Source organism: Tenrec ecaudatus, chromosome 6 (genome assembly GCF_050624435.1).
Source record: "Tenrec ecaudatus isolate mTenEca1 chromosome 6, mTenEca1.hap1, whole genome shotgun sequence".
In the NCBI taxonomy this organism is placed as follows: Eukaryota; Metazoa; Chordata; class Mammalia; order Afrosoricida; family Tenrecidae; genus Tenrec; species Tenrec ecaudatus.
Genome location: NC_134535.1, coordinates 131,105,792 through 131,133,226, shown reverse-complemented (window position 1 = coordinate 131,133,226; position 27,435 = coordinate 131,105,792). Strand labels below are relative to the sequence as shown.

The window sequence follows — 27,435 nt, the reverse complement described above, 5'->3', positions numbered from 1 at the left end:
TAAACTGAGCAGGGTGGCAAAACTGACCAATCCCCTCTGTAGATCACAGTCACTTAATTTGCATCGCCATCGACCAATTCCCCAGAAGGTCTCGGAATTGTAGTAAATGCTTTTTGCACACCCTCCTGGAAGACGGATCAACCCCTCTGCAAGATTGTGGCCCAACAAACCATCCTGACAGAACTCTGTACCCAGGACCAGAAAAGGAGAAACTCACTTACCGCACCACAGACCCAAAGCTGGAAGATGGCAGGGCTTGCTGTCAGCCGAGGCCACTCTGATGCCCAAGTTTGTACTTTTCGACTGCCGCTCATGTTTCCAGGGGCACAGGGGCAGATGGTTTAGGATAACGGTGACTAGGCCTGAGCATGACAGTCACTCAGGAGAGGGCCGAGGGGAGGAAGGGTGAGAAAGGCCCTCTGCTCCGCCTTGCTGGTTTAGAGAAAAGAGAGCAGATTGCTTCCAGATGAGAGTCACTGCTGGGCGGCGGGATTTGTGCCCTGTCTTAGACAGCAGCCTCTCAGGGCCCGCGAGGACCGTATGTCTTTGTGTTTGGCACATCAGACAGGCCCTATCGCTCCAAGCCTTGGGCTCTCTGCTACCGACCTGGGCCGCATGCAGGCGAGAGACGGCTGCAGATGCCGCTCCCCTGCCCCTGAGACAGACCCTGCTCTCTTTCTGAGTGAAGTCTGGCCCCAAACACCATGTATTTTATCCACCCCCTTTCTTCCAAGTAGTTCAGATCACTTTCAGAACGTCATTTTCGTAATCCTCTTATTTATTGCTCCCTAAAGAAGTCAGGAGGGTTATTTTTCCTTTGCCTTAAAATATCCTGTAGGATGGAGAGTTGAGGTCAGAATGAGCCCGCGGTGGAGGCTGGGCTCTTGGGGACTGCTGCTCTTGAGCAGAAGGCTGAGGTGAGAGACTGGGGCTTCTGGGGTCGGGGGACTTATCTTCCAAGTTTGTCATGTGCTTTGCTGTTTGGATCTGTGGGAGGCGGGGCTGGGGAGTCTTGGCTACTTGGTGCTGCCATAGCGGAATCTCTACAAGCAGATGGCTTTAACTGATAGATCTTGGTTCAGGAGGCTGGGCATCTGAGCACAGGGCACCCATTCTAGGGGAAGGCGTCTTCCCTCTCTTACCGCTCTGTGGGGAGGTCCTGGTCTCCTTGCAACATCTGTAGGCCTGCAGTTCCATGGAGATGGTTGTCATGAGCCTTGGCAGCAGTCTTTTCCATGGTTCAGGGGATCCACCCACTCCTGGAGAAAGAAAGGCCTTTCTTTCTCTGCTTGCTGCTCTGTCCTCGCATCTCTCGTAAGGTACAAAGGCCATCAGTACGACACTTCCCTGGACACTGGACCAGGGTGGTGACCTGAGTAAGGATGGAGCATCTCACCCTAACCTGCTTCACGAACACATCAAAACATTACAGAATCCTCCCAAACGCCACCTGATACCGCCTCATTCATACGGAAGCTGCCCCGTCCAGTGCAGAACTGACCGTCGTGTGCCCAAGGGTGTAATCTTGGCAGCCACTGAGTGCTCCATTTCTCCCTTGCACTGGGACTGGGGGCTGAGCCGCTGACCTTTCTGTGAGCAGCCCAGTGCCTTAACCACCCACCACTACAGCTTCCCCGGTGACATGTGAAGGTCAGGATTTAGAGCGTGCCACCAGCAGAGGATAATTACATCAGATCACACCATGACACCACCGCCAAGCCACTGAGCAGCACGGCCCTTCCGTTACACCCATATTTGGGGGGGGGGGAACGGGACACACACACACACACACACACACACACACAATTCAACCCATAACTGGGTGGTGCTTCTTTGACCTTAACAAGTGGCCCTGGTGCACGCTCACACGCCAGCACACACACATCTCTCATCCCTCTCAGGTTTTCATGCATGCTCGTTCACACACATGTACACCTACACATTTACACCCAGTGTGGCTAGTTTTACTCTTACACGCTCCCCCCACTCGCTTGCTTACACTCTTGTGCTCATGCATGCTTGTGTGCGTCCTCACAGCCGGGGTACACTCTCTGAAGGTCACAGGGGGCCCTGGGATGGTCACCATCACCTGGCAGCCATGTCCCTAGATGCTGGCCTTGAACCTAGTCACTGGCGCCTCAGGTTACCCTTCCTGTATCAGGAAGCAGGGCACGACCCTGGAGGGGACGCGGGGTAGGGGTGCGGGGTTGGCGATCTGACCACTTCAGACGGGAAGGTGGCAGCCCTGTAAAATACAGCTATAAAATGAGCCAAAGAGGAAGTGATAAAAGAGAGAAAGCACCATTTCCAGCTATTCTCTGGGCCACAGTGCCAGCCTGGCCTGTTTGGCCCCTGGTTCTCCCAGCTGGAGCAGAGCACTGCCCCCACCCCCCGACCTGGAATGTACACACCATCCTGGAAACCAAGACCTTGGCTGTGGAGCCTTAAGGACCCTGGGAGCTGGTGGGTGCTTTGTTCAGAGGGTAGGAAAGGCCCACTTTGTCGTCGGGCAGGAAAGGCTCCTCCCGGCTGCGCAGAACAGCAGGCTCCTGGCCCCAGATGCAAAGCGAGCGGCCCACTGAGCACGAGTCATCCAGGCCGTGGAAATCCAATTATCCTCAGCCCGCAGCCGCTCCTTCCACGGGGAGTGCAGGGGAAAGCGGTGCCGATGGGAGGCCGGCTGTAGCTAGAAAGATGCCCCCATAAATTTGAGTTGGAGTGGTGGCGGGGCCAGGCCGTTATTCATCCTTGGCTGTTGCTTCTGACCTCGAAATCCAGCACGTGAAAATCTGCATGTAAACCTGAGCTGAGACAGTCCGGCCGGAGTGGTAGGGGTGGCCTGCAGGCTGAGGTTGAATTGCCCCCTGCCCCGCCCGGTTGGGTTGGCCCCTTCCTTCCCAGCCAGAAAGCTCTGGTTTCCACAAGCTGGCGTGGACAGAGAGGGACCAAGCACAATATGCCCCTCTACCCCAGCCCAGCCACCAGGTCCCAGGTGCCCGTCATCCAGGCCCTCTCCAGGCCTGCTGCTAGACTGAGTTGCTCCTTTCTGTCTGGCGGGCCTCTTTAGGCTGGACTGGGCACTGTGGGGCCACTGAGCTTCCAGGGACCCTCAGGTTACACTCAGAGCCAGCCATCCCCCCCAGGGCCCTCGTGCTTCATGCTCAGATTTATCTTACATCATCTTGCTCTAGAAAGGGCCTTAAAACAAACCCAGATCTGGTGACGTCACCGGTGCTACCTGGGAATGGATTCCTTTGACTTAAGTTTCCAATGTCAGCTGGGACACAAGTCTTTGGTGAGCAGACTGATGATGCGTGTGTCCCTAAGCCTTGCTCATCTTCCTGCAGCCTGGAGCAACTTCCTAAGTGGTATCTGTGAGGAGCACAAGTAAGATGTCACTTCCTCCACTCAGTGTTCCCTTCCTCCGCCCTGCTGGGTGCCTTCTTCTCTGTAAGGTGCTGAAGGCATGGCGGGGGGGCGGGGGGGAAGGGGGTGAGAGACCTCATCAGTCTGCGCACGGCAGTGGCTGACTTCCTGTGTAGCTTGCGCCTCTATTCTCTGGTGTTGCTATCAGCTCCCCTTGTCCCCCCTCTGGACTCAACGGTTTAAATGCCTCACAAAGTCTCTTCGCTGTTGAGTGAGTGAGGCGTCAGGAGGCAGCAGAAGTCACGAGTACGCACAGGTTGTCTCTGAGCGCCATTGCCAGAGTGCACGTGGTACATCTGGGTGTTGTTGGATAGGTGGTGGTGGGCTGCTACCCACAGGTCAGTGGTTCAAACCCACCAGGCGCTCCGAGGAGAAAACGAGGCTGTCGGCTCCTGTCCAGATTTAGGAAGCCTTAGAAACCCCAGAGAGGGTCCCCATGAGTCGGCACAGACTGAATGGCAGCGGGGGTGGTTTTAGTCATTTGTTGGTTTTTAGTAGCCTATGATCAAGACCTGATGGTCACTGCAAGAAAGTAGTCCGAGTTGCACTGAAAGCATTATTGAATAACCAGACTCCAGAAATCGGAATGTTTTAACTAAGTGGTACAGCCCTGGATGTACGTAGCTGTCTATGTTGAGAATTTTGGAAGATAGATAACGACTGGAAGAGATCCATATTTGTGCCGATCAAAGAAAGGTGACCCAACAGAGTGCAGAAATTATCGAACAATCTCATTCACATGTGAGTAAAATTTTGTTGACGATAACGTAAAAAATGGTTGCAGCAGTACATTGACAGGGAGCTGCCAGATTTGGAAGAGGAAGTGGTAGGAGAGCTGTCGTTGTTGTAATCAGATGGATCTTGTGTGAAAGCAGAGAATACCAGAAAGAGCATTTGTGTTAGTCTGGGTGGATTAGAGAAACAAATTCATAGACATTTATATGTTTATAAGAAAGAGCTTTAGATAAAAGAGCAATTGAATATTGAGAAAGCATCGCAGCCCCATCCAGATCAAGTCTGTAAGTCTGATATTAGCCCATGTGTCAGATTCCAGTCTTTAAATTCCTCTTCAGACTCACACAACACATGCATAACCCGAATGCAGGAAGATCACGGGCCAGTGGGTGGAAAGTCTTGTGGATCCAGTGGCGGTGGAAGCATCTCAGCGCTGGCGTGGGTCTCCACGTGGCTCCTCCAGTTCTAGGTCTCTGGCTGCCATTGGTTCCAGTAGCTCTGTGTGGCTTGTCAACAGGAATGTCTTGCAGAGAGAGTGTACTTGGCGTCCAGTGAGCTATTTATCTCCATCACGCCTCCATATTTGGTCATCAAGCTGCGACCTGATTGACAGGCGGCACTCCACCCCTTCCTCAAGTTGACAGTAGATTATGTAACTGCCTCAATGAGATGGATTGACACCCAAACCCAAACCCAATGCCATCTAGTCCATTCTGACTCCTAGTGACTGTATAGGACAGAGCAGAGCTACCCCTCTGGGCTTCCTTCGGCGGTAAATCTTCATAGGACATAAAAGCCTCATCTTCCTCCCAAGAAGCAACTGGTACATTCGAACTGCTGACCTCTGGTTAGCAGCCCAATGTGTAACCCACTCTACCAGCGGTCAATCAGTGGGTTGCGACCCCTTTGGGTCGCCCGATTCATAACAGTCGCAAAATGACAGTGATGAAGTAGCAGTGAAAATAATTTTATGGTGGGGGGGTCACCACCACATGAGGAGCTGTAGGAAAGGGTCGCGGCATTAGGAAGGTTGAGAACCACTGCTCTATTCAGAGTGGCTCTCAAAATGGGCCCCGACCTACCGACACTCATGAGCATACTGCCAGGTCGGCCAGTGCCCCTCCCTGCTGCGTGTGGGGTCTCTGAGTTGGAAGGGTGCCGCAGCCACAGCTTGTTGTTAGCAGGCCAGCAGGGGGGTCATCTGTTTCTTTGTTTTCCTAAGGCGCATGAGGAATGAATGAAAGCTGACCTTGTTAGGTATGGTCATCGTAAAGTCCCCAGGACCTACAACGATGCTAGCTGCCTGTGAGATCCCCAGTCACCACTGGCTGAATGAATGGACCAATGAACGAACCACACTGAGAAACAAAAATGCAAACGCAAACACAGTTTATCCAGACGCATGCTCTACTCTGATGTGCAACCCCCCTCCCCCCCACCACCAACGTAACTCTGAACCTCTTCTGCACAATTTAGGAAAAATGGTTGGGGCCGTTTAACTTTTTCTTTATATTAGCTCATTTTCTCTGTCTGTAGAGAGCACGTGTGTGTTACTTCTGTCGTTTCTTAATTTTGTTGTATTTCATATTTCCTTTTTGGCTGTTGCAGAAGAGATATATGCCACGTTTGTGAAGTCACCATTTGCCTGGCATACATTGAGGGATACCAATGATATTAATCATGTTTTGCTACTCTCACCCATAATTTTGTGTCCGTGTGGCCGGGCCAGGATTTTCAGTGGTTTGGCAATTAAGGCCTCGTAATGCCCCATGACCTGAGCTAACACGATGTAATCAACTGCATCATGGAATCTTCAGAGAGCAAACAACCAGTTGTGAGAGGATTAGGGTGCAATGCAACCCCCTCATTCAGGTCACCGCCTTGATGCCCTTATACAGAAGTTTCCCTGCGCAGATGGCCTACTTCCTATATAAGTAGGCATTGTGTGAAAGCTTGGTTGCTTTTTTTTTTTCCTGCATCTGGCTCATCGATCTCCAGTTCTTTTGGCTTGAGCCAACAGCCTATCGTACTGCCTGTGGATCCTGGCACCCATCCATAGCCTGCCATCTAGCTTGCCAGGCTTAGATTTGCCACCAGCCCATGAGGGTCCAGCTGATTTTGATTCATCAGCCCCAAGGCTGTGCAAGCCAGGCTACACCTCCAGCTGAACATTTGACCATGGATTTGGCGCCTGCTTGGCTTCAAACTAGATGTGCCCATTTCCACAAGTCTCTGAGCTGTATTCTTCATATAACCGCCCCCACCAATCTGTGTGTGTGTGTGTGTGTGTGTATCACTGGTTTTGCTTCTCGAGAACCAAACCTAAGATAATTGCTGCTAATTTTTCTATTGTCATAAATAAAATCTTACCACTTCCTAATCAGTATTGTAATGTAAAAACAGAATTAAGAAGATTAAAAAAAAGACTAATTGAACTCTCCGTTTCGAGTGGAACCATCCACATTTCTACTGATTTTCCCCCTTCAGAGGTCACGCCACAAAGTCTACACAGGTTTCTATAGTTTATTTCTCTGTAAAACAGGTGAGGTGGATCATAAAGTCCTGTGATCCCAGTCTTGTCCTCTCTTATTTGCATTCCAGCAGTGTCGGCTTCTTGTGGAAAAGAACTATCCCTTTCCAATTCCACCCCCGCCTCCTTTTTTGGGTGGGGGTCAGACCTTTTTTGGATTGCTTTTATTCTATGCTTCTGCTCATTGCAGTCTTTTCGACCTTCATTTGTTTGCTGCCATCGAGTGAGCCCACTCATGGTGACCCCATGCCCACTGGGACAGACCGCTGCCAGGGTGGGGTAGACGCCGCTCAGCATCATGGAAACAAACACACAAACTGGGTGGTGACCGAGCAGGAGGTGCACAGGGATCCAGTCTGCGTCTCCTGTGTGCATTGCCGGAGGCTACTCCCCGAGCCTCCATGGGAAATGGCTACTGCTGTCTGTCATCCTAGATCCCCGAGCCGTCACGTCGGTAATGGCAGAGGCACTTTCTCAACCTTATCTCACATCCACAGTGACTCGGACCTGGGCTGTGGAGCCTGGAGGTCCACCTGGAGGGGACCCAAGCCGCTGAGACCCAGAGTGGCTATGCCTTGCCCTGTCCTTCCCTCTGCCCGGCAGCCATGTGGCCCATGCCCTCTCGGCACGAAGCCGTGGCAGATGTGGCTCCCTGTCTTCTCTGACGGGCAGGTGTCAGGGTAAAGCCCTCCTGCAGGCCAGCTTGCCCTGCCACTTCTTTGACCTGCCTTCCTTTGTCCTGCGCTCTCACAGTAGGGTCCTTTTCTTCTGAGCCTTCATCTGGGTTAATGACCACCTGTGTAGTCATCAGATCCCGGCTGTCCTCACTGGGTCTAACCTCCCTGAGGACGGAGGCTCTGTTATCACTCGTCCATTCTGCTCTGCCCAGTCGAGAGCCCAAGGGTAGTCAAGTTCTGTCTGATTCTCTGCTCTGTAGGCCCCTGGTCTCTAGCAGCTGCTCAGCATGGCTGTTGAAGACAATATGTGGATGAGTGTGGGCATGAGACTTCAATTTGAATTTCATATCATGTGCGCACGTCACAATACACATCATCCTGAGGTCAGACCCCTGAGGATGGGCCTCTGATGGCGTGCAGTGTCCAGGTGGCAGTGGGTTCTCGGGAAGTAGGCGCTGAATGAGTGACTAGCAGCGGAGACACCCGCCAGAGACAGTGGGTTTGTGAGCTGCTTTCGTCCATCTGTTAGCTCCGCGTTGGACTCAGTCATCAGACCCCCTGTAATACGTTACACAGTGAAAGACGATGACGGGTTCTTTTTTAATTCACGTGCCTTACGATTCACCATTTAAGGTGTAACAGCAGTTCCATAGTTTGTAGCATGTTCACAGTAGTATTATTACCATCACTATAGCCAAGTAAGGAACTTTACTTTATTTTATTTATTAATTTTTTTTCAAGTAAGGAACTTTAAAAAAAATTAAATACTTTTACTGGGGGCTCTTACATCTCTTAGCACCATCCATCCATCCATCCAGTCAGGCACATTTGCACATATGTCGCCATCATCATTTTCAAAGCATTTTCTTTCTACTTGAGCCCTTGATTTCAGCTCCTCATTCCCCCGCCCTCCTTCACGAACCTTGATAAGCTATAGATGTAACCTAACCTTAACCACTGAGTCAACTCAGTGGCCCTGAGACAACAGAGCAGAAGTGGACCGTCCAGTTTCCCCACTGTGATCTTCAGGGTGGGGAGGCTCAGTGGTTAAGTGTTCAGCTGCTATGTCAAAGGGCAGCAGCGGAAACCACAGGAGAAGGCTGTAAAGGTCAACTCCAGAGAGATTTGGCCACTGGGCGCATTCCTGTGTACTTCTTGTTGTGTGTGGCCATATGGTTTCTGGAGTATCTGCCTCGGAGTGTGATTGCTGGGTCGTATATGGTAATTCTTTACGTGACAACTTGGAGAACTTCCGGACCAGTTTCCGAAGTGACTGCATCAGTTGACATTCCCAGCGGTGTCCAGACCCCAGGACAGAACTGAGCGGCCCTACGGGATTCTCGGGGCTGGACCTCTTTACAGAGGCCGTTGCTGGATCTTTCTCCCTCAGGACGGCCAGAGGGTTAGAATCACTGCCTGAGCGCTTTACCACTGCACCACCAGGGCCCCTCTCCTGGCTTGTACACTCTGGTGCAAGATGGTGGGCGGACCCAGAATCTTTCAAGAAAACGTGTGCGATTTTTGTCTCGTCAAAGAAGGGCATGCTTGTTAGAGAATGCTTGGAAAAGGACACTAGATACCTTCTGCTGACCTGGCCAGCATCTTAGGGGTAAGATGGGGGCTCACACCTGCGTCTCTTCCTTCAGCAGCTGTCTTGGGTACCTACTACGAGCCAGGCACAGCACCTGTCTGCATGCGCACCGAACCACCGCGGTAAACATCCCATGCCTTCATGCTTCTTAACCCTGCCTTGTGCAGCTCAAACAGGGGAAGGCATAGGAAGGGTGAACACAGTGCCTGGCACTTGGTAAACATCTAATAAAATGATAAACAACAGCAACTTTCCCTCCCGGGGCCGCCTACCCCTCGGGGCTCGTAACTGCTGTGGGTTAACCTATCTGCTCTAGATTCAGTTAGCCGGCCGGCTGGCCCCTGGAGTATTTCCAGCGATGATCAGAACTCCCCCACCTCGGCTGGGCAGCTTTGGTTTCCAGAGCCGCCCTTGGGCCCTGCCTCTGCCACCATGGCCTGGCGAGCCAGCCTGGCCCCTGTCCACATGACAACCGGGACTATTTGAAAACAGCCCTCTGGTCTCCTAGTCTCCCGTTCCATCAGCTGGCTTCTCCAGACAGCTTCATCTCTAGCCGCCTGCTGCCCAGGGCCACAGCTGCAGTCGCCGGCCAGGGTGGGGTGCCCTGCAGCGTGCTGCTGGTTGCTTTCAGTGGGAGTGCCCCCCCCCCACCCCAACCGCTGCCCCGGAGATCAACACGAACTGAGCGCCTGAGCTCGGAATGAGTTATTAGCCTGTGAGGGTGACATCTTTACCAGTGGGATTGTTTTATGGAAGGAAGTCCTCAAGGCAGAAAGATACCTTCATTTTAAATAACGGAAAAAATGAAATTCCAGAGTAGGCCTGTCCTCTTCCTCCCCCGCCCCCCCACCCGCCCCTTTCCCCCAAGCTAAGTCTGAGAGAGCCGCCATCACCACTGGCTTCCTGCTGGCCCCCGGACACGCTGCTGAAAGGGTTTTGTTTACGATAGGAGCGTTTGAGTTTACCCTACTGCTACTGCTTGTCCCTCCGGTGCCAGCCCCAAACCAAACCTCCCGCCGGCCTGTTGATTCCGACAGGACGCGCGTCTCGACCCTGCCGGACAGAGTGCGAATGCAAACCTTTTGTTGGGAGCAGACAGCCTCCTCTTTCTCCTGAGGAGCGGCTGGTGGGTTTGAACCGCCCACTGGTTGCTTAGCGGCTGGGCAGTTAACCCACTGCAGCACCAGAGTCCCTTTCACATGGATACATTTCTTGGACTCAGTTTTTCCAGCTGCTGGAGGGAGACTGTAACGAGCAGGTCAGCAAAAGCAGAACAGGAGGAGAGAGGAGAGTCAGAGAGAGGACATTTGTCTGTCTGAGTTTTGTGTCCTCGGGCCTCTCTCTCCCCTTGGTGGGAGCAATCCAAATGTGTTTAGCATTCCCCTTGCTGCTGCCCGTGGGGTAAGAACCATGGGCTTTTGTAATGAGAAGCCTTGAAACCCACATCAGGCCCAGCTCTGCCCCGAGGCAGGGAACAGCCAAGGAACACATATTTTGGGCATTTCAAACATTTCCCACTCCCTCAGTCTGAAAGTCCATGCCCAATTGCTTTCTATCTGTGTTCCGGGCTGATTTACATAACTTTATTCTTCTGTGGTTCGTTACTCATTCAGAAATTCCCCCGTCCATCTGTTCTTCTGGGAGTCTGAGTCAGTGGAAACAAACTAGTTCGGGAGAATTCCTCTGTGCCTCCCATTCCGCCCAGTGTCGAGGTGAGGGCACAAGACCTGGGAGCCCAGATCCTAGAGCCCAGAGTAGGCTGAGTCCTCCTCCCACCTGGAGCCAGCACCTGGGGAAGGCAGCGACTGCAGGTACTGGAACCTAGGGCGCACGGCGTCGGGGAAGACAGCTGGGGCAGGGCTGGCCTGGGAGCGCCCAGGGCCTGAGAGTTAGGAAGCAGCTTAGACTTGAGGAGGACGGGAGGAGAGCTGTGGGCCCAGGGGGAGTGCTCTGGGGACCGGCCAGACTGCCCACCGTGTTGGAGGGAAGTGGAGCTGGTAACAGTTGTGAGCAGATGCTAGCCCTTGGGGCAGACCACCCACCTCTGTGAGGCTGGGTGGGATGCTTTTGAACAAGTCAGTCCACTAAAGCGATAGTCTACAGATTCATGCTCTGACCCCAAACTGGACAAGGGGATAGGATTTTTTTTTTTTTTGCCCACGGGATGCTTCTAAAGTATAAAACTGAAACCAAACAACATAGACACCCGCCCCTGGATGCTGCCCAGTCTATCCTGGCTCGTGGTGACCCCTGTGTGAAGGGAATGGGGCTCCTTGGGGTTTTCAAGGCCAGCACCCTTTGGGAGCAGATTGTGAGCCTTGCTCTGGAGGTGCCTCAGGGTCAGTCGGAACCACCAGCCTTCTGTCTGGAACTCAAACAAACCCACGGCCCTCAAGTTGATTCTGACTCACAGCGACACCAGGGACGGGGCAGGACGCCCCGTGGGTTTCCAAGACGACGCCTGTATGGCAGTAGACAGCCTCGTGTTTCTCCTGTGGAGTGGCTGGTGGTTTTGAACAGCTGACCTTATCGTTAGCAGCCAATTCATAACCCACTACCCCATCGGGGTCCCAGTCTTTTGATGAGCTTGTGCCATGTAGGGATTCTTAGAAAGTAGCAACCCAACCCAAACCCAACCCAACCCAACCCAACTCAACCCAACCTAACTCAACCCAACCCAACCCAAACCCAACCCAACCCAACCCAACCCAACCCAACCCAACCCAACCCAACCCAACTCAACCCAACTTAACCCAACCCAACCCAACTCAACCCAACCCAACTCAACCCACTGCTATTGAGTACATTCTGAACCATGGCAACTGTACAGGATGAATAGACCCACTCCCTAGGATTTTCAAGAGTGTAAATCTTTATGGGAGCAACCACCTCATCTTTCTCCCAGGGAGCGACTGATAAATCCCCCTAAACAAAGAAACCCGAACTCACTCCTTTCCGACTCCTATTGACCCGACCGGAGAGGGTGGAACTGGCCCAGTGGTTTCTGAGGCTGTAGAAGGCCTCTTCTTTCTCCCGCCGAGTGGCTAGTGGTTTCTAACCACTGACCTTGCAGGTAGCAGCCCAGTGCACAACCCCTCTGCCAGCAGGGCCCCTTGTGAAATGGCAAGCAGTGGATTAAATTTCAGGAAGAACGTCTCAGCGACTCCAGGACCAGTGGTTCCTGCTTTCCCTTTTATGCATCAGGGACCATGCTGGGCATCTAGTTTACAGATGAGGTAAACAAGACCCAGAGGGGTTCATTAGCTTCCCCCGTCAGGGCCGGTTTGGACATGCTGGAGATGGGGGGATTCCGGAGTGCGTGTTCTTTACGGGAGGGGACCTGGGACTCTGTCTCCTGACTTTCTGGAGCGCTGTTGTGAAACCCTCTCTCGACCATGTGATGTTTGTGTGTTCTTATTTTCTGCTTGAAATCTCCTCTTCTCTCCCTGCCCCCTCCGCCTGCCTGGCGGAGTGCTTACACTGAAAACCTTCCTGCCCAGTGAGCGAGCAGGAGCGCCCCTCCACCTCTCCCTCTCTGGTTAACCTTTACCTCGGGCTGTCTGGGGCGGGAGCGAGCCATTAGCAGGTGAGAGAAATCTGTACTCAAGGGTGTGCGTGACCTTGGGCTTTTGTGAGAAGTTTCCGTTTTCTAGAGGGGACCCCGTGGGGAGGTGAGATGTTGAGGCAGGTTGTCCAGTGTCCTGAGGAAGTATTCCGAGGTCAGAGAATGGACTGTGTAGATTGGCAGCCAGTGGCCCTGAGGCTGCTTTCCCTCGATGCTGTGTGACCTTGAGCAGGTTCCCCTCCCCTTTTCTGGGTGCCTCCCATAAAGCAAGGGGCTTCTCCCAGAAGACCCCCGAGGCCCTCTCAGCCCTAAGAGCTCTGACATGAGATGCGCAGTGAGGAAATCGTCTAGCCGTGTTCCTTGGAAAGATTTAGTGTATGCTGTGGAACAGAAGCAGGACACGTCCCAGCACCTTAACTCCGTGTGACATCAAGGGTGGACAGTTTTCAAATCAGAACCGGTTCAAACAGGATACCTGGAGTCCCGGACTGGATACAACTTTGGCCAGACTCATTCACCTCAGAGGGTACAGCTGGAACCTGGTTGGCCAGGCCCACAGCACCTTCCTGTCCCCAGCTGGCCCTTTGGTGGCCTTGAGTTACAGAAACTCAGCAGGCCAGCTAGGCCAGAGCTCCCCCATCCCAGAGACCTTTCCCCTGACAGTGGCCAAGGCCTTCCATCCAGCCCCTTCTCCCACCTCCCTGCCACCCAAGGGTGCTTTCTCCTCTGGCAACCCCAGCCCATCCTCTGGGCCCCATACCCACTTCCTGCCCCTTCTGGCCTCCCTTGGTGTGGCTCAGGCCTTTCCTGTCATCCTCTTCATCCTGTCTGATGTCACCCCTTGCTGTTCATGCTTCGTCTTCCCCTTAACCACTGCTGGCAAAAGACAAGACTGTGTGAGGGGGAGAAGGGCCGAGCTTTGGTTGACAAGCAAGGAGCCAGCCGGGAATATAGCTTCTGAGGCCACCCGAACCCGGCCCACTGCCATCGAGTCGATTCCAACTTAGAGCAACGAGCACCCCCCACCCCCCAAAAAAGAAGGGAATTTTCAGTTTTACAAGTGTACCCCAGGAGTAAACCGAGGAGGTTATAAATACGTCACAGACGTCTGAGGAAAGGATGCACTGGCTCGGGCCGCGAGTCTTGGTCAGAGAATGGCTTGTTGGACTGTGTGTGAGGCATCCATTTCAGCCTCCCATGGCAGTCTCTCCTACACCGTCCTTCGGGTGGGAGGCCTAGTGGGCACGCTCTGGAGGTGATAGCGCTGACAGCGCTACACGGGGTGAAGCTGGTTAGTGGGGTCGTCTCACCGCTCACTCCTGGCAGGAGTGGGGCAGCAGAGTAAACCTGACATGGGCCCAGCGCCCCCCCTCTTACACACACACACACGCACACACGAGGCAGCCTTGATGAGGAGGGGGGTTGTGGCGAGTCTGCCGAGACTTCTGGGGGTGCTTGTCAGGGACCGTTGCAACGACCCCAGTGATCACCCGAGTCATAACTGAGAGAGGTCGCTTGGGTCCAAGCCCCCAAGCTGCAGAGATCATTTGCAGCTCACAGGACCTCTCGGGGATGTCCTCTTTAGAATGAGAAGTTTGGGGTGGATCTTCATAGGAACCTCCTATGGATCGACTTGTGTGCCCCCACCCCCACCCCCAAAGAACGTGCATGGAAGTCCTAGTCCCTATTAGATGCAAACCTGCTTAGAAAGAGGTGCTTTTTTCCACTGTGTTAATGAGGCGATGCCTGTGTAGGGTGAGTCCTAAACCTTATCACTTCCGAGTTTAAAGCTAGCAGGATAGACCCATCCCCTCATGGGCAGGGGGATGTGGAGGGGGAAGAGGGAGGCACAGATGCCGGGGGAGGAGCCATCTGCGTATGGAGACAAGCAAAGGAAAGCCAAGTTTGCCGGCCCATGCTGGATACTAGGAGAGCCCCGGGCATGGCTGAGACCGGCTCTGGACTGTTAGCCTCCAGAGTGGTGTGAATATCCGTCCTGCTCGTTAAGGCCGCCCTCCAGGGTCTGTTCAGCTCAGCCCTCATCATCACAGTCCAGCAGTTTGGACGTGCCAGGCAGTGGATGCACCGACAGGCCTGATCCCATCCAATCCTCTACCACGTGGCTCTCACGCTCCCTCACCTGAGCTGAGAAACCTGAGGTTTAGAGCGGAGGGCACAGCCCAGCGGCCCCCCAGGCAGATCCAGGCCACAGGTGTTTCTTGTTCCAAGCCACGCTGTCACTAGAACCAGCATTTCAGCACATTGGACCCATTTCACAAAACTCAGGGATTTCTGTTTTTTCAAAGCCGGAAGGCCCTGTTCCTTTGGGGTCTGCGTGTCCAGATGAGGACAGCTGGCTGCACCTGACTGACCACTATCACCTGCACACCAGCCCTGACCTTTCTTGACCCCTTCCAGCTTTATGGGAGCCCAGGTGGCGCAGCAGTTAAAGCGCTAGGTTGCCAACCAGGAGAGCAGTGGTTTGAACCCACCCATCTCTCGGAGTGAGAGAAATGAGGCCATGTACCTCTGTAAAGACTCACCGTCTTGGAAACCAGGGCCAATGTTAGTGAGGATTGACTGGCTGGAAGTGGGGTTGGTTTCTGGCTAGTTCAGCCTTTGCACCATGTGGGGATGGCCTTTTATGGAAGAGACCAGGCTTCTGTAGGTCCCTAGGTTAGGAACACACTTCAAGGTTAGTGGTCTAGCCACCCCCACCTGGCCACGGAAAGACCTGGTGACGTGGGTAGATCCCATCCAAGAAGACCCCCGGGGTGGCCGGGAGTCGGAATCAGCTGTGTGCTCTCGCATGGGCTAGCAGTGGGTGGGTTTGTGTCTGGACGTGGCTTCGGCAGACACCGGGGTTTGCAGACCTTGGTTTTTGGATATCAGCAGGACAGCTATGTAATTGATTATCATGAGTAATTCTGTAAGTGTTGGAGGCAGGACTCAAACTTGGGTCGGCTGGGCTTTAAAGCACAGACTCTTAGCCCTTTTGTCGCTGCTCCCAGCCATTCCTAAGACCTTGGAGGGATTTGGGGTTCTTGATCTGAGCATAGGAGCGCCAGGGCTGGCCTGCTAGATAAGGGAGTTGCATGAAGATGCCTTTCAGGGAGGTTTCAGGGACCCTTGTGCTGTTCACCCCACTCCGCCACCCCTAGAAGAGTTGCTACTAAACACACAGCTTGTACTTTTACTCCGGGCGGACGGAGGCAGGGCAGGGCGCTGGGCTTTCTCCCGGCTCCCTGGGGCACGGCAGGCAGGATGCTGGCCTCCCAAACAGGGAGGGGCCGAGGTTTCCTGCGTTTGGTGTCCGTCTCTCCGGCTGTTTCCTCCCGATAGGGCAGTCGGCCAATGTCAGGGTGACTCAGCTGCCAGCATCTTTGGTGAACAATAGCCGATCTGTCCAGGGGCAGCCAGGTAGGGGGAGCCAGTAGCACTCCAAAGCCCTGTCTTGGTGGGCTTGTTTCTTTATCTCCCTCGATAGTTTGTCTTGCTGGAGCAGTGCAGAGGGTTAGTGTACTCACCTGCCACATTCAAGGTGGGTGGCTTGTCCGCCTCTGGGTGCCTGAGAAGAAAGGGCTGGTGGTCTGTTCCCCAAACCAGCTACTGGAGCCCCGGTGGAGCACACAGCCCTCTGCTGGCCCACACGGAGCCACCGTGAGTGGAGACTGACACGCTGGCACCTAGGTGGCAGTTGGCCCTCACCTGTGCAACTCACGGGCCCTGGTCTCCCGGATTGCTGGTTTGAGGTTCTGCAGGTTGATGCCATTCCCGAAGGTTCTGGGTGTCTGCCCAGAAAGAGCTTCAGATCAGCAAGACAGCTGTCTAATTCTCTAATCTCACCCAGTGGGAAGCGGATTAGACAATTTTTTGGTGGGTTTGTTAGTTATGCATTATGAGTTTTTAAAGAGCTGTGGTTCATCGAGTGCTTTCTATGTCCCGCCCACAGCCAAGGCTGCGCTCCCGGTCAGTGTCATCATTGAGGGAGGTACCACCCATTTCCACCACCCATTTACAGACGGGGTGGGGAGAAGCTTGCTCATGACCCCAAGCCCTTTCCACTTCAGACTCCCACGAGACAGACTCCCTAGGGATCGAGGCATGGAGAGGTTAACAAGCCGTGTCAGATCCACAGACGGACGGGCAAGTGGTTTGAAAAAGGCCGTAGGAAGGACGGAAACTAGGGTGTTCTGACCCAAGGTCTTGTTCTCTCTGAATTGATGGCAGTGTGTGTGGGGTTACAGGAATTGTACCAGCCAGTGTCCGCAAAAGATACAGCATGCTTGGTGCTAAGAGCCGAGCCACCGGACACCAAGGAAGCACATTTTTATATTATTACTATATTTTTGGAAGCACATTTTTAGCTGGCCCTTGAGCAGCTGCTAGTGCCAGGGACACTTCAGAACTGAAGTGGGCTGTCCTGGTTCACAGCACTAATTGGGATGTCAGAACAATCTAGACAGTCCCCTGTAGAAAATACCAGGATACTGTGCCATTGATCTCTAGTGTTGCAAAAAGGCAACACGGCTCAGGATGATTTTTAGTGAAGCCATTTGGAAACTTACCAGGTATGAGCCCTGCTGGCTTAGTGGTTATGAGTTGGGCTGCTAACCAGAAGGCCAGCAGTTCAAGGCCAACAGCTGCTCCACGGGAACAAGACTTGGCTTTCCACTCCTGTAACAAGGGACAGTCTCTGACACTTACAGGGGGTAGTTCCACCCTGCCCTGTGGGGTCATTATGAGTCCCAATTGACTTGATGACAGTGAGAATTAAAATTTAAAAAAAAATCCAGAACCTAAAACTATGTGTTATCTTTGACTTGCTACTTTTCCCTCTTGGAATTTATGCAAAGGAAGTAATTACACACCCAGGCACACACGCATGCGAAGGTACTTAAGCTCATGGGAGAATGGAACTCAGGGATGTAGAAACAGCGTGGGAGCCACCTGTGACCTCCTTTGGCTCCCGAGACTGATTTTCACAAGGCAGAGGTCAGACATGCCCCCACCCGCTATCCCCCCTTTTCCCTATTCTGACATCATCCGCCCTTCCCATAGCGCTGTGCTTCCACAGCTGTGTCTGATAATCCATTGCTGTGGCCACACAGACCTCACAGGTGATGCTCAGGATTGTGGGTTCTGTCAGGGACGTTAACCGGTTACGATTCAGGTAAGCCATGCTCAGGATGCGGTTGTTCAGTTGGGACTCACTCTTCTGTCTTGCCCCCAGGCAGCTCTCTCTTTGGCCTGGTCTCTACCCTGCTAGGGGAAAGCTACAAAACTCTCTTAGGCTGTCAATAAACGCTCAAAGGCCATATCACTACTCTAAGCCTTCGCCCAGAGGCACCCAAAGCTGCAGCTCCATACCGACCCAGCTCCTCTAGGCCAGTGCTCTGGGGTGCCCATTCCTCAAGCCAGCTTCCTGTCCTGATGCGCTCCGCTTGACTTGCTATGCGAGTTGGGCCGTCTACCACGCTGCCTCATGTTCTGGTTCCTGGGTGTGCGGTGGTCGCTCTTCTGGTGTCACAGTTGTCTCCTGGATCAAGGGCGCTCCCTGTGCAGGGGTCTTGGGGTCTAAAAGATGCGCTCTGCTCCTGGCTCTTCTGGTAGTGAGCTCCTCCTACCCCCGTCCACCCCACCTTGTGCACCTGCCCACGGCTCGTTGTATTCTCAGAAGGATGGCGGTCACAATTTACCCTGTCAACAGCCGCTCGCAATGACATCATCCAAGCCAGCGGTTCTTAACCTGTGGGCCATGACCCCTTTGGGGGTTGAGTGATCCTTAAACAGGGGTCGCCTAAGACCATTGGAAAACACATAATTCCCATGGTCTTAGGAACCTAGACACGGCTCCTCTATCCGTCTCACGGCGGGTCTGCCCACATGCAGATACGCCCACCTACGAGTACCCGGCGTGAAGACTGTTACCCATGCTACACCGTGCTGCAAGACAAAATTTCATTTATTTGTCCTTAGAAATAAATATTTCACAATATAGAATTACATATTGTTTTTGTGACGCATCACTCTGCTTTAATGATGTTCAATTTGTAACAATGAGAACACATCCTGCCTATCAGATAGTGACATGACGATTCATAACAGTAGCAAAGTGACCGTGATGAAGTAGCAATGAAAATATGGTTGGAGGTCCCCACCGCATGAGGAGCTGTGTGAAAGGGTCTCGGTGTGAGGAAGGTGGAAAACCGCTGCTTGAAAGTCATCGTAACTCCCTCCACCTTCTTTCCCAGCCCAGGGGGAGGAAGATGGCTTGGCGGCCCTGACAGGCTACCCAACTGCAAGAGCCGTGTCCGATGCTTCACTGCATTGCAAGAGATAATGGGGCTTTTCTGTTGGCTTTTGAAGCCCCTTTTCGTATACATGGATGTGTGTGTGTCACACACACACACACACACACACACACACGATTGCAGCACCATGTATAATAACTAGCATTGGCAGCGTCCCAACAATAGGACACAGCTTCCGTGAATTGTGACACGTTCACGCCATGGCTTCTTGTCCCGCCTTAGGAAAACTAGGTCTTCAGAGGTTCTTTTTATGACTCAGGATAATATTTACGAAAAAAATCAAGCAAGTGCTATAAATTAGAAGACTGTGTATACCATAAATCCTAATGAAAACAAAACAAAGACAAAGGACCAGAGGAAGTAGACCAGAAATGCAAAGGATGGTTAATGATGATGATTTTGCAGTGTCCTCTGTGTTCTCCCAGTTTCTTTACTGAAAACAAGATGTACAAAGTCTTGGATCTCTTCCAAGCCAATGGGCTGCTCTCTGCACACACCCTTGCTTTATAGAATGAAGTCTCAGGGACCCTCCACTTTCCTGAGAGCAGGCAGGGCCTCCTACCCATGGGCTCCTTCGTCCTTTCCTGCCCCTTCACACGCACCCCCCTCTCCAGCCTTTTCCCGTACAACTGGAGAATGATGGGCAAGTGTGTGTGATTTGAATTGGCTGTGTGGCATAGTGTTACCCACTGGACTGTTACCACAAGGCTAGCAGTTTGAAACCCACAGCCACTCTGTAGGAGAACGAGGAGGCCTTCTGCTTTAAGAGGGCCAGTCTCTACCCTGTCCTGTGGGGTCGCTCGATGGCGCTGAGTTTGGTGGGCTTTCTTTGGTGCTTCTGGAGTAAGCTGACAAGAACTATCTTTATCTCTTGCTCTAAAATAGACACTAATTTAAGTTCATTTTCTCAGGTGATTGCAATAGATTTCTTTGCCCCCCTTTCTTGCAGTTCAGACGGTGTTTGTCAGATGGAAGAATATTCTGTTTCTCCCCCAAATACCCTCTGAAAGGCCAATTTAAAATGATACCTGGTTGCACGGCCATCTGGGAAATGCCAGTCCAGCCTGGTTGTGCTGCGGAGAGGTGGGGTGAGGGCTGTTTGGTGTGCTGAAACAGTCTGGTGACAGACACCGAGTTTGAAAGGGACCCTCAGAGAACCAGCCTTGGCCAGTGTTTTGCATTGTAGGGCACAGTGAAGATCTCAGGATGTTTCCGTGGAGACCTGGTGGTGCTGAGGGATGAGCGCTGGACTGCCGACCTCAGGAGTGAGAGGAGGCTGGATGCTCTCAGACCAGTTTGCCGTCTTGGGAAGCCTAGGGAGTGGTTCTGTTCTGTCCTGGAATGAGTTAGATGGGAGACTCAATGACAGTGGGCTTGAGTGTGAGTGAGTGTGTATGTGAGTGTGTGTGTGTGTGTGTGGTTTGTGATTGGCTACTAACTTAACTTTAAGCTTCAGCATCCAAATCCCTCTGGCGGCTCCACGGAGCAGGCCTGCTGGTCTCCTCCCATAAAGACCTCAGTCCACAGAAACCTATGGGGCCGCCCTGCACTGTCACACGGGGCTGCTGAGCTGCAATGGGCTTGTCAGCGCCCCACAACTGCCGCACCGTGGTCAACATGGCAGCCTCTGGATGGGAGGTTCAGATCCCGACTCAGTTGCAAGGCGATCATGGTTGCTTCTCAGAGCCTCCCTCTCCTCCTCAGTAAAGTGGGGGGTGGGATGTGAAAACATCACGGGGATGCCTACCAAGGAGCACAACCTACATCATGAAATTGGTGTGTTTGCAGGGGCATGCCTCAGTCCCCGTCCGGTGTGTGAGGGGTTACAGACTGAGCCAGGAACATGGGCTCGGAGGTCCATGATCTAACAAGGCAGAGGGTCTGGCCACTTTCTCTGCCGCAGTGCCCATCCTCAGGACCCTGCCAGCCTTACTGTTCGGACCAACAGGCACGCGGAACCAGGCCCTTTCTACCCACTGTGGCAAATACACCTTCAAAATCACTGAAGGCCTGACGGGCACTGAATACTAACCCCTCACCCTCACCCAGTGGCGTCCTAACTTTAGGATGGGTCAGTCCCACCCCCTGGCAAAGCTGCCTGGGTTGCCATTCTTGTCCCCTCCCTGGTTAGAGGCAAGGCAAGTAAAAGAGACTGCTGGTCCAGTAGTCTGTGCGCGCCACCATCCTGTCAGATTCCCATTGTCCCCTTCACCGTCATTCCAATAGTGCTCAGTGCATGTCAGCGACCCCCTCACATGTATTTCATACCAGTACACGTATGCTAATAGTTATCCGGTGCAGGAATCCAGTCACCCTCCCCCCCCCCCCCGCCCTTGTCAGGTTGTGGATGTGCTGAGACCAGGAACAATTTCATAAATCCTCCTCCTAGCTCCGGAGGATCTGTTTTAGGAAGTGGTTAAGGACCTTGTGGGCTCTGAGGCCAGACCGCAGGAGTGAGCATCCCAATTCCACCACCTACCAACTAGCTTGTCATTTGCTCCCGGCCTTCCACCCTCCGTACTTAGTTCGTCCGCGTAGGAAAGGGCCCCCAGGGTAAGGACTTCTCCATGGGGCTGTTACGGAATTACCGTGAGTTGGGTAATCCGTCTAAAGGGGTTAGTGCAGGGTAAGTGCTTAAATGTTCGCTTCAGGGTGGGGGGCGGATCTCAGCATCCTTTTCAAAACTGACTTGTTTCGCCCTCATAGGCTCCTTGTGAGGTGGCTGAGGAGCGAGGTGAATGGTGTCCATGGGAGGGATCGGGGTCCAAGGGTAAGAAGCAAGTAGGCTATTGCTAATAACCAGCCCCTTCCACTTCCAGCCTGGCGGTGGCCAGGCTTGGAGCTCACTCCCGCTCTCCTCTGCCCCTAGAGCTCCGGTCGGTCACTTGTCTGTGGCCCTCTCGGCAGCCTTTTTCTTGCATGCCCCACTGTTCAGTGGGACGGCTTCGGCAGCCGGGGCAGGCCCTTGGGCAGGGGTGCCAACTCCTTGGCCCCTTCAGAATCGTGCCACCGGGCAGCTTCCCCGCTGCTCCCACCATCTCCCTCCTGCTGTTTGGGGGCACCATCAGACATGTGCTTGGTGACCGGTCCTGCCTCGCCAGCTCTGGAAACTTGGGCGCTCAGCTCACCAGCGGGTTCTGGCTGAGCATTTGGCAGCTGGTGGAGCAGCCTGTGGTTTCTTCCTAAAGCCGATCAAACTGGTGAACACCAAAGGTCCCCGCCTCCCCCCACCACACAGCTTTCCCCATGTATTTACTGGTACTGTTCACGCTTCCCCTGCCCCTACCTTCAGCTCCCAGTGTGAGCTTCCTGGCTGAGTGTGGTGGGCTGCTTGGGGGTGATGTGCTGTTCTGGACAGACAGACTTTCTGTGTCTGCGGGAGGGGGCGCTGAAGGTGGGAGCTGGGCAGAGGACGGTGCAGTCCAAGGACCACATCCACTGCTTGGGCTTCTTGAGACTAGCCTGTGACCCCGAAAGCCCAGGAGCGAAGGGCGCATGGTCTTTTCAGCTTTCAGCCACCTCGCCAGTAAAGTAGGGCTATGAATAGCTCCTGCCCCGGAGAGGGGTGCAGACTCCATGCGGAAAATCTCTGGAAGATGCTTAGCATCCTGTCTGGTGCACATGGGCATGCTCTAAAAATGCCACCGCCTTCTATTTTTATTGGCAAGCTTCATCTATCTATCTATCTATCTATCTATCTATCTATCTATCTATCTATCTATCTGCCGTTCCCTGCTTCCCCTCTCTGAACACCTCTTTTCTTTGGGGTCACCCCAATTCCTGTAGGAGCCCGGTGCCCTGGAGCTGATTGCTCATTTCCGCTCCAGCCAAGCCCACCCTCAGGGAGCGGATCTGACAGTGACGACTGGGGGCGATTGCATGTGGGGGGTGGCAGCCTCCAAGGTGCCCCAGGCCAGGGGCAGGCCATGCTTGTCTTTGCTGAGGAGTCCCCTGCTGCACCCCCTCTGACAGGGGGCTTTCTACCTGCTCAGGGAGTCACCTCCATTTCCAGAGGCGACTTCCCGAGCAAACAGCCGAACATCTACAGAGCCCCCCCTTTGTAGACCAGCAGTTCCCAGCCGCTGTTGTCCTGACAGGCTCTTCGTGGCGAGATGGGGAGAGTCCAGAGCAGATAGCCTGAGGTCTCCCACAGCAGTGGGGCCCCGTGAAGTGTGGCGTTTCCAAAGCTGCACCCCACGTCCTCGGCACAGACTCCAGTACAGCTTATTGAACCGCACTGCCACTGAGCCGGTGCCGACTCATGGGGACCCGCAGGACTGGGGAGTACTGCCAAGAATGAAACTCTCTACAGGAGTGGGAAGCCCTGCTTCTCTCCTGAGGAGCGGCTGGTGGTTTCGACCTCCTGACCTTGCAGTCAGCAGCCCCACGGGTCTGTCACCCACTGCGCCACCAGCCCAGGCACTTGCCTGTGGATCTTCTGTTCCTTTATGTTCTGTGTGGCCCTGGGCCAGCTACCTACCTCCTCCGAGCCTCAGTTTCCTCTCCTGGAAATCAGGAGCTCGGGAGCATCTCCCTGACAGCACTGAAGAGAAAGGGCTGTCATGCAGGGACATCTGCCGGCACAGTCACATGTGCCAGCCAGGGGAGGGGCCAGGCAGTGTCAGCGTTGGACCTCTGCAAAGTCCGTGTTCTGGAACTTTCTGCCCCCCCCCGCCAGGTGTGTGACACCCGGAGCCCACCCCACCCCCCCTTCTTCAGCGTTAACGTTCCCACTTTCTCCCGACCTGGTTCTGAAGCCTTCCACAATTCTGTTCATGCTGTTCTGAACCGCAGCCTCATTTGTCGCGATCTTGTTTCCACTGCCCAGGTCCCCTGGTGTGGGGCTTCCCAGGCCACTGGCTCTCCATATTCTGCTGCCTTTTCTTATCCAGTCTCCTGGTGACGGCGCCGTCCCCTCCTCCAGCAGTCTGAGTGCTTCACTCAACTCAGAGTCCGGTTCTTTTGTCCCTGGTGCCCATGGCTGTAGGCGTCTTTCCACCCGGATCTGGGTGAGGACAGGCCTCCTCCCTGCACGCTGCCTGGGGATGCTGCCTCATCGCCCGCGGGCGGCTCGGAATCATTTCTCCGGCATCCAGCCCGCACCTCCCGTCTTGTCCACCGCCACATTATCACGAGGCCTTGCCGAGTGTGCTGGACAGTTGGACATCTGCTGGGTGGGTTTAACCGTGTCAGACCTATTTCTGACTGGACTCAAAGACGGGCCCTCGGTGAAAGAATGCCAAGCATGAATGAGCAGATGGGGGAGGGATGTTGGGGGGCAGAGAGTTCGTCCCTGTGCTCCAGAACCCACTCCGCCATCTGCCTCCCTACCAGAAACCCCACCCATCCGGAAAAAGACCTGGCCCCAACCTCTCCTCCAGGACCCCGTTCCCGGAGGCCTGGCCTGACTCACTGGGCACTGTCCTTTGAGCCCAGGGTTTGGGGGTCTGCCATGCTTCTAGCGGCCTGGCGTGCTTGTTTTAGAACGATGCCTCCATTCTCACGGGCAAGTGTGCTCCCTGGAGGGAAAGGCCAAAGAAGGTGGAGGTGGTGGAGGAACCCCAGGGCCCTTTCCAGTGCAGACTCTGGGTCCTTCAGCACAGTCACTCACCCACTGTCCCCGGAGGGACGCTTCCCGGGACACAGCAGCCTCGCACCGAGCCAGGCCGCAAGGTGGGCTCAGAAGTGTTCTGCAGTGGGGCTGCCCGGATGTGGACAGGCAGCAGCTCTTTCCCCATAGGTGGCTCCAGTGACGCCCGGGCTGCGGACTGACTGCAACTGGGCACGGAGCCCTGCGAGGGGAGGGGGCAGGTGGGCTCCTCAAGGTCCAGTGGTCAGGAGAAGGAGCTGGCAAGGCAGGAGAGGGAACTGCTGCCTCTGGACCCCGGCCAACCGGTTCCCCACCAGAGCACGGAGCTGCGAGCCAGCTGCCCACGCCCCACCCCGTGTCGGCCAAGCCTGCCTCCTTTGCTTCCACTGGGAGCCCGATCGGACAAGAGAGTCTGACTCCGGGGTAGTCCCGAGAGGGTGCATCCATGCACAGTCTCTGTAGGAAGTATAACTAGGGTCGTGGGGGGAGCTCGCCTGTCACTGGTGTCAGGCTCACGGGGGGTGGGGTGCCTTCCTTCCGATTCGCCTACAGGAGGGATGGTGTGACTGGGGCGGCTCAGAGTGCACGTGGACCCTTGGCCTTGCTCCCCAGATGGGGACATTTTCAGGCAGCAGGAAGGAAGCAAGTCAGCGGGCGAGTCAGGGAGGAGCAAGCACGGCAGGGACCCAGGTCCAGGATTTTGTCTGGTGCTGTCAGCTTGACAGGAGCGCCCAGCGGGTGGCTGCGAGGGCCAGGCGCGCCCCTGCTCCGGGCCACTGCCTCCTCGGGATGGAAGGTCGCCTGTGGCAGGAGGCACTCAGGTGAGCCAGCAGACAGACGGGCCTTTCAGAGGGCCGGAGGGAGGGCAGAGAACAGCCCTGGGGCTTGGCACCGCAGATGGCTGATGACAGGAGAGGAGGTGCCTTTGGGACTTTGAGGTCCGGTGTGGTCAGGCCTGGGGAGCCGGCTTCCTTGGCCTGGGGATGTGCTGGCTAGCTGGGGGTGGGAGGTGTGGTCCCAGGGGGAGGGGGAGACAGGTGCATCTTCAAGTCCTCGCGCTGCGGCTTGAAGTTCCAGAAGGTGGCGGGACCCTCATCAGGTGTGGACGGGAGGAAGCAGCAGAGAGGAGGGACCATGTGTGAAAACTGCAGGCCCAGGGTGGTGAGGTATGTGTGGCAAAGGAGCACCCACGCCAGAAGGGCAGGCCTGAGTCTGTGTGTGCGTCCTTCCTCAGTGCCCACACAAGGCCTTTCTTTCCTGGTGGCCTAGTGGGGCACATGCTGGGTTGCTAAGGGCAAAGTTAGCAGTTCAAAACCACCAGCCGCTCCTTGGGAGAAAGAGGAATCTTTCTACTCCTGTGAAGAGTGACCTCCCAGGACCCAGCGGGGGGCAGTTTCCCCCTGTCCTATAGGGTCGCTATGAGTCTGAGTCCACTCCATGCCCGGTATTACCCTCCGTGGCCACTAGATGGCAGCAGGAAACTTTTCAAATGCCTGGTGGATTTCATTCTGGGAGCCAGTTGCCCTAGGTGAGGATCAGCCTCCATCAGTCACGTCTTGGATGGCAGAAACACTTGTACTCAACATCCCTCTGGTCCTGGGGCGGTATGCATAAAGGCCGGGCAGAGCAGAACCGCCTGGTCCCTGCAGGGGCAATTTTAGCTCAGACCCTGTCAGGGGTGCCTGCCTGTGGCCCCGGGCGCTGGCTGTCAGGAACATCTTTGTCACCTGTCTCTGACTGGGGTTCCGTGCCCCCAAGGATAGACTGGCCTGTCGTCCCCCGAGGAGCTCTCTTAGCTTGGCATCTTGGGAGAATATTGTTGGGGTGGTGCTGGTGGAGGAGGTGGCGGTGTTGTATCTAGCCCGGGGAAGAAGGCCAACCACATAAGGCCAAGGCCATGTCCCACATAGAAGCGGCAGCACACCAGTGAACCCTGATAGTGCCCTTGCCAGGCCTGGGGATGCCCGCAGGCCTTTGCTTGCATGTGTGTTCACTGGCTCCCCACACTGCCCCGTGGGGCGCAGCTCCCCATCCCCATGGCTTGCCCGGGAGGTGGCCAGGCAGGCTGGCTGCAGCCAGGGTTGTTTGTGACCACTCTGTGTGTTCCCTCCCCCCATGCCTCCTCCCTGTCGTCTCTGAATTTACTCGGTCTTCCCTGCAGTCTGTGCGTCAGGACCTGGCACGGCCCTTTTGACGGGCTTGGGGGAGTTAGGGACATGTCCACCATCTCAAAGACAAGCGACGGCACACAGTCCCCAGAGTCCAGGGCCTGGGCCCCTGTGTTCGCCTGCACTTGGCCATGCTTTTCTGAAGCGATGGTGCCCATGGTGGGGCTAGGCACTTAAGTTCAGGGTTGACTCTCAGGAAATCCATCGCCTTATGGCCGCAGGCCACCCTCTCTGTGAGGGGGAGGATGTGCAGGGCCCCGGGGAGGGGCACGGAGCAGAGATGTTGGTTGATGCCTTATGGCTGCTGCGGTGTGCGGTGGCGTCAGATTCCGAGGAGCAGGTCACCTGCACATCCTCCCCCTCACAGGAGCAGGGCCCCTGACCACCACCTAGCCCCCGCTTCCCTAGGCACCCCGCTGTGGCATACCTGGGGTGGCAGGAGCTGGGAGGGAGCTCACGTGGTGTGGTGTTCTCATCCCAGCTACCAGAACCACCATGAAGTGAAGGCCCAGATGGAGGGGCCTGGTGCTAGAAGCCAAGTGCAGTTTGGCCCCTCGGAGCATCTGTGCCCATCTAGACTCACGGGAGGCAGGGGGGCTCTGCTGAGACCCTCCTTCTAGCTGGACTTGGTGAAGCATCTTCTCAGCACGTGCATGGCAGTGGGTGGCTTCTTGGCGTGTGCGCGTACACACCACCACCACGGACTGTTTTTCTTCTTCGTCATGGGTTCCCTTGAGGCCCTAGTCTCCGGCCACACTCCCTGGGGTGTGAGTGCAGGTACTGAAGCCCGGTGACAGGCGTCTACGGGGAGGCGGGCACTGGCCCTGCTCCCTCTCTCA

At 54.7% G+C, this 27,435-nt stretch overlaps 1 protein-coding gene across 2 annotated transcripts in view; it reads left to right on the top strand.

Annotated features, from left to right (window-relative positions):
* Positions 1–27,435, top strand: part of TSPAN9 (tetraspanin 9) — a 242,610-nt gene that overhangs the window by 36,273 nt on the left and 178,902 nt on the right. The window contains exon 1 of one of the 2 annotated variants that reach the window (XM_075552205.1): positions 10,623–10,770. The exons of the other annotated variant lie outside the window; for it this stretch is intronic. The gene's annotated coding sequence lies outside the window, so the exon portion shown is untranslated. Of the gene's footprint in view, positions 1–10,622; positions 10,771–27,435 lie in introns of those variants that run through there. 2 annotated transcript variants of the gene reach the window in all.